Raw genomic sequence first — 7,237 nt, 5'->3', positions numbered from 1 at the left:
ATTCTAATAGAAATCTTTTAAAACATTCAGATTATTTAAAATCATTATTAATTGTTTTTAAAAACTTTAACTTACACAAACCACTCGATTGTTAAATAATGCAAATGATCTACATTTTGTCGGACAGTAAACGAAATTTTATTGATAACTGCACATAAGTAGTTTAAAACTATTTATCTTGAAGTAGATCAGTTTAATGAAGTATTAACTGTTATTTTTAGATAAAAAACAGTTAAGTTTAAAACAGTCCTGCATTGACATCTATGTGTTTTTAAAAGTATCAATTAAAGTGTTATATAGTAACATAAGTTAAAAGGTATCATTTTTAGCTAATCTTTGAAAAAATTTAACCAGTCTTTTATTATTTCATTCAAAAACAAGTTAATGCCTGTTATAAACACTTGAAATATAAACATTTCTTTTATATGTCGAGTTTTTTCTTTTATATGAAACTGCAACATTCTAAAACATTTACACTAACGTAAGCTTTGAAAAAGTGTTATTTTAATGTTGAAGTTTTGGAAAGTTCATACTTAGAAAGACAACTTATTTTAAGATATCAACTGCTTTAGAACAAAGCAGTAGCAGATGCTATACATGCTTTCTCATATTTAGCGATAGTATTTATTTCAACTGTTAATTAATATGCTGAACTTTAGCATCCAAAACAACATGTATTTTACAAAAGTTAGAGTAAATCTTAATTAAATCAAACCTTAAAAGTTTTTTTCAAAATTTTTAGCGAAAAAATCTTAAGTATTTCTTAAACTAATTTGTAATATGACTTATAAGGAGTTTTGTATGACTAAAACTAAGAAAAACAAAAATAGTTAGAATCAAGTTATCATAAGACTGTTACATTAATAACTAATATTTTTTCGGATCAATTATTAAACAGTTACGCAAAACTAGTTGAAATTGTCAATAAGATTTTTTTTACTGAAAACAAACATTTTAAACAAAAAAAAGAAAAGTTTACACGAAAACCTCCAGCATTTTCTTTTAAACTTTATAAGATTACATGTTTTATTTATTCGTATGGCTATTTTAATTATTGGTGTAAAATTATTAAAGTTGAGACTTTACTTTCACTCTGTGCGGTATGTTAAGTAAAATATGTTTGAAGCCGTTAGAATAAAAAGAATCATACAAAAAATTAAGATCTAAAAGCTATAAGAAAAATAAAAAAATTATAGCTATAAATTCAGTTTAAACAAAACTTTTATCCGCTAGGTGGCGCAACAGAGTCCCTAGGTTTGTCTGAGGTTGCACAGATTTGGTTTAAGAAAAAAATAATGATTAAAAAGGTTTACTGTTTTTTTCACCGCACGATGTCGCTGTTCCAGGCCACCACGTCCCCGCCTCCACCCTAAAGGTTTAGCCCGGCTTAATACTGAGCCAAATTTTTTTTTTCACTTAAACTTTCATCTTACGTAATTTACTCTTTCAAATGCATTTTAACATTTTTCTATCTCTTTCGTTACTATGCTAACAATACATCAAATTTATATTTACAAACTTTGTAAGATTCCAATGGTTAAGAGCTGTAAAGAAGGGAGAGTCAAGTAGATACACAAACATTATACAACATATATAATAAAATAACTAAATACAACTACAAAGCATATAAATAATGCTTATTTCAGACCGTTCACAGTTTGCAAAGAAGGTGAAGAGAATAGGTATCCAAACAATGTGGTAACACTGTGGTACAGAGCTCCTCAGTTGCTGTTAGGTTAGATTATTACATTATACAAACTTATATTATTTTTTAGCTATTTTTTGTACTATTAATCATATCATGTCCACTTTGTTTACTTTATTTATTATTTTGTAATGTTTTTTTGTATTGTATATAAACTTTTAATATGTGTTTTAGTAACTACAATTACAGCTAATATGAAAATAAATAAGACAAACTTAGTTATAATTTTACTACATATCTCTACCAAGATTTAATTTATAGTCCCTTACATGTTATAATTAAAAAAAAAATGTGCGGTACTTTTTAGGCAAACTATTTTGATTTATATAGTATATACAGTAATAAATTACTAAGATTATTGAAAAAAATTATATTGAGGTCTTTTGTAATGAAAATTAAGTTATTAGTACTTAAGTTGAGTAAAGATTAATTAGTAAATTTATTTATAACTGCTCTTATGACTATGCATTAAGTTAGGTTTGATAAAGTGCTGTTTTTTAACATTTATAAACATACATAAAAATATGTGAATTTGTAAGGTGAAAAGTTTGAAGTCCTTTGTGTAACTTATATAATATTTGCAAACCTTATTGTTTTCTTAGGATGAATCGATCTTATTTTCTTATAACATTATTTCCTATTATTTTATTAATAAATAATTGTGAAACTTCGTTTATTTTTAGTTTTTTTAATTTGCTTAATTTTATTTGTATTTTTGTTTTTTTTTTTCCATTTGAGCTTCAAGGCAAATGATTATGCAAAACAAATTTAAAAAATTTAGTTTTAATAACTACTTGATATAAGTATTAATTTAGATTCATTCTATTGTGAAACATAGTGAGTTTTTAATAGTACAGGAAAATAATATTTTTTCAATTAATAGTTTTTCGCTTATAAATAAGCATAATCTTAAAACTAACTAAGAAATAAGTTACTAGCTTCTTTAATTTGTTTTAAATTCATAATACTTAAAAACTTACTATTTCTTCAGCTACTTTTTGCTATTATCGAAAATGTTGAAATTTTTCTCATATTATCATTAAATGTTATTTAAACTCATTTAATGTACAGTTCCAAATGTAGCAAACAAAGCCTAATAAGTTTGTTATATTAAATATCTTGCTTTTGAATACAAAAGTAATCTGAGATACTGTTGTAATAACAATAAATTTAAAATAAATTCTATTGTTTCTTATATTACAGTTAGTTCAACTTTTATAGTTTAATGTTGAGTTACCTTTTTTTTTTATCACATAGTAATTTATGTTAATTTTTTTAAACTACCCCAACTAACTTTTGTTTTGGATTTTTGTTTTCTTGTGCTTAATTAAATGCATATTTAAAATTTAGCAGCTTTATAAGAAATGAACTAATAATAGTATAATTTAAAAAACAATTAAATTTATTTACTGTTTTATTTAATGCTTCCTTTTTTTTTCATCAGTTCTGATTTATAAAGAATAACAGCTTCATATTTTTAAACACAGCTAACTAAGTATTTTGATTAGTAGATAATTGAGAATACTTTTTTCCATGTAAATATGTATAGGAGTTTCCTCAACTTTGTGATTATTTACTAGTTGTGATTTGTTTATTTTCATGCTAAATAAATATTAAATGCTGCCACTTTTTTTTTATTACATAAATAATACTAAACTATATTATATAGTTCAACAACATCACCAAATATACAAATTTTAATTTTTTGGTAAATAAAAATCTCAATAAAAAAGTTTTACTTTTTATATAAACTCAAAATTCTCTACTCTGTACTTTTATTAGAAACAACTAAGTTAAAAGTATCTTGTTATTTTATTTTATAGTGTTCATTATTATATTTTTTAAATTTTAGTTAGTACATAAAAGCTGAATGCTAAGTTAAATTTTACTTTTAAACAAACTTAAAATTAAAAGATATATCTTAGATCTATAAGTTTGTTTTAATCACCTTGTATTAAATCTCGATAGTAGTTTTGTTATTTTTAGAAGTCTTGAATTAAATATTGCTCAAAAAGTACTCATATTAAAGTATAATTAGTTTTTACCTTTAAGACCTGGTTTCAGCAGTTAAAGTTTGATAGTTTTGTTTGTAAACTGATTATATAGACAATGTTGAATCCTGTTAATTACTAAACAGTTATAACTGTATAATTTTAATTTAGCTAGTTTCTATGAGTCCAAAAGTTTTTTAAAAATTGAAAAGACTTACAACAAAAAAACCTTTCTACAGTCAAAAAGAATAAATATATATAGTTTTTTTCTATATCTTACAAAAAAAACTTCAATATATTTTGAAAAAAAAATTTTTATTTTTGAAACTTACTAAAATTAAGTACATAACTTTTTAACATAAAAATAATCAGAACAAAATATATACAAGCTTGAAGTGTAAGTTGAATATTTAAAGCCTTCCCTTATTATCTTTATATAGGATTGTAGATAACTGGCATAATTTATATATTTAAACAGATTTGTGCTGGTCTTACTTAAACTATATAAAGTTTGAAATTAAACAATACAAGTGCAATACTATATAAAACATTTATCATTAATATACTAGATTAGGTTTTCATTTAAAAAAAAAGTGAACTGATTTTGCTGAGTATTAATCCAAGAATATTTTTTGCAATTTTATAGCGCAATTTGTGTACACAACTTTTTTCAACAAAAAATTGTAAAAAATTTAATACTTTTGAAGTTTGTAATGACGGAGCGGTTGTTTAAAAAAAGAAATGTTTTATCAAATAAAAACAAAAATAAGAAATTTCTTAAGGAACAGAAAATGCAACTTGAGTTTTGAAGCTTTAATTTGGAGCTGATATAAACCAGCTTAAAATTTATAAACCGGGGAAAAGCTGATGAATGAGAACAGTATGCGTTCTCAGTGCTAATTGGTGTCATAGCCTTAGAAGATTTAAAACATAATGTGTATTAGAAAAGTTGTAATTTATTATTGTTTTTATACCAACATTATAGGTTATTTATTTAGCATAGTGTGTTTTTGTATATTTTTTGCAAATAAATAATTTTCAGTTGTTTAGAACAAGTTAATATTTAAATGAATTCTATAACCAAACGTTAGTAGTTTTCCAATTATCTTATAGGTAATATTGAGTTATTAGGAGAATTAAAAGTCCTTTTCTAATGTAACTTAAACTGAAAATTAAAAAATAATAGTAAATCTAGAAAAGAAAACTAAATTGTGCTTTTTTCTTATCAAGTAAAAACGCAAATAACTTTATAAAAGCTATAGTTTGGAATATATCTTTTTATGTTGAGCAAAGCATTATTAAATTGTTGAAATTAAACAAGTTAAAAATTTCTGAAGTACCGAACATATTAATAGCGTTGCTAGAACACTTAAGAAAGGCTGTCTAAAATACAATAGGAACAAGAACTATTTACATCTTAAGTTATTAGTTAAGTATCAATTTCAAAAAAGTAAAAATTTTCTATAAAAAAATGAATAAAAAGTAATTTTTCTTTCTACACTGACTTGAATGCATGCTTGGGGTATTTTAGACTGATGTAAAACAGAACACATCTTACAATAAGTTTAAGGTATACTATAAGTTTCAAATAAGTTTTTGTTTTGTTAAAGTAATATCTAATTTTTGATAAAATATGTGTATGTATGAGTTTTGTTATAGCTTTTAACTTTGACATCAACTTATATTTTTAGCTAATGTTTGTATGTTAATTTTAAAATTTTAACTTTGTAACATTTTGTTTTACCACAAAGTTGTTTTAAGTAATAATAAACTTAATGTATTTTCTCTTGACTGTGTTAGAAATTAAACTTTCAATTTTTTTAAAGAATCAGTTGACATTATATCAAAAGTCTTATATTTTTTTTTACGACCAAAAATTTTCAAAAGCTTGGATTTGGAGTAAGAAAAACGTTTTGGTTATCGAGTCATTAATAAAAATAACAAGTTTTCGTCATAAATTAAAATATAACTTAATTTAATCTTTGACGTATCAAACATTAAAGCATATGTTTGAATATATAAAATAAATTGAATTAATTTATATACAGTGCATTGTACCATCTTTACATTTTTTTTAAATTATGAACTTGTACATTCTGGTTTATATTATACAATCCTGCCAGAAAAAGTCTTTTGGTAATATCAAAATATGTTCTCTTATTATGTACTTTGGTTAGTTCATATTAATACCATATTATCTTAATATGGCTTTTTCTTGCGATATAAATTGGTTATGTTATTAGCTTTAGAAGATTAAATAATTTATAAACACTACTTAAAACTTTTAAAGCAAACATAAAAATTGATAAGTTTAAACTAGCACTATTGATAACTGAAAACTAAATCAACTGTGGTTGTTTTGCTTTAATTAAGTTTTTAAAACAAGAGTCAAAGTCAAGTATGCAACACAATAGTTTACCAAATGTTAGCTATAACCAATATTCTTTTATAATAATGTAAACATAGCTTTATCTTCATATGATTTGGTTAACACTAAAACTATACAGGACACTCTTCTTATATCTAAAGACAAAGGTACATAATATAAGTTTTGATTTGTTTTCTAGTTTTGAAACGATTTAAAATGTTTAATAAATTTTTCAAACATTATTTAAAATGAAGCCAACTACTTACTTTGATTTTTTTTTAACATAAACTGAATTCGGTTAATGTTTTGTGAAGAAATCATAAAAGTACAAAGTGTTTTACTAAAGCGTCTAAGAACATTTTTAAAAACAAGCTTAAGCTAGGATAACATGTTAAAGTGTTAATTAATAAAAGCAAATAACAAGTTTATATTGTGTTTAGATGTACAATTTCAGATGTAAATATCAATATTAGTATGTATTAAAACACTTTTATTAAACTATATTTAGTGTATATGTTAATTATTGGATACTTTTTTTAATGTCATTAGTAATTAAACTGCTATATGTTTTTATCAGTAATGTAAAGATAATTGAACCATTTGATGTTAATTAAATAAAATAATTAAAATATATGTAATTTAGTTTAGTATTAAAACTAAAAACAAAACTTAAACTGAAATATTGAACGAACTTTCAAGAGATGTTTTTTAGAATGATGTGGTTAGATATACAATAGAAATCCAAAAAGTAATTATAGTTTTAGTAAAAAATAGTGTTAAATTTTAAGATCAAATATTAAGAGAACTCAATTGTAAAAGTTTACAACTCAATTTAACATTTTATTTCTGCATTAAACGCTTTAAATTGTTTTTAACTGCTTTTATTTTTACCTAGTCAGCACAATTATTTTAGTTTTATCCGCAAATTTATTTACCCTACTAATTTTATACATACCAATAAACTAGTATATGAGTGTAAACTTGGATAAAACAGCAGTTTCTAGTTTTATTGCTAAGCCTATTTGTTTTAAACATCTTTACTAAAGTTAGATTGTAAATTCCGGTTGGGCGACGTATGGCTTTTACAAAAACTTTTCATGTGGCAAAGATCTTTTATCGTTAAATTATCTTGTGTGCTTTTATTAATTTTGAGCTTTAGATAACGAAAACACT

Source organism: Thalia democratica, chromosome 2 (genome assembly GCF_965202585.1).
Source record: "Thalia democratica chromosome 2, ktThaDemo2.hap1.1, whole genome shotgun sequence".
Taxonomy (NCBI): Eukaryota; Metazoa; Chordata; class Thaliacea; order Salpida; family Salpidae; genus Thalia; species Thalia democratica.
This window is presented reverse-complemented; position numbering follows the sequence as displayed.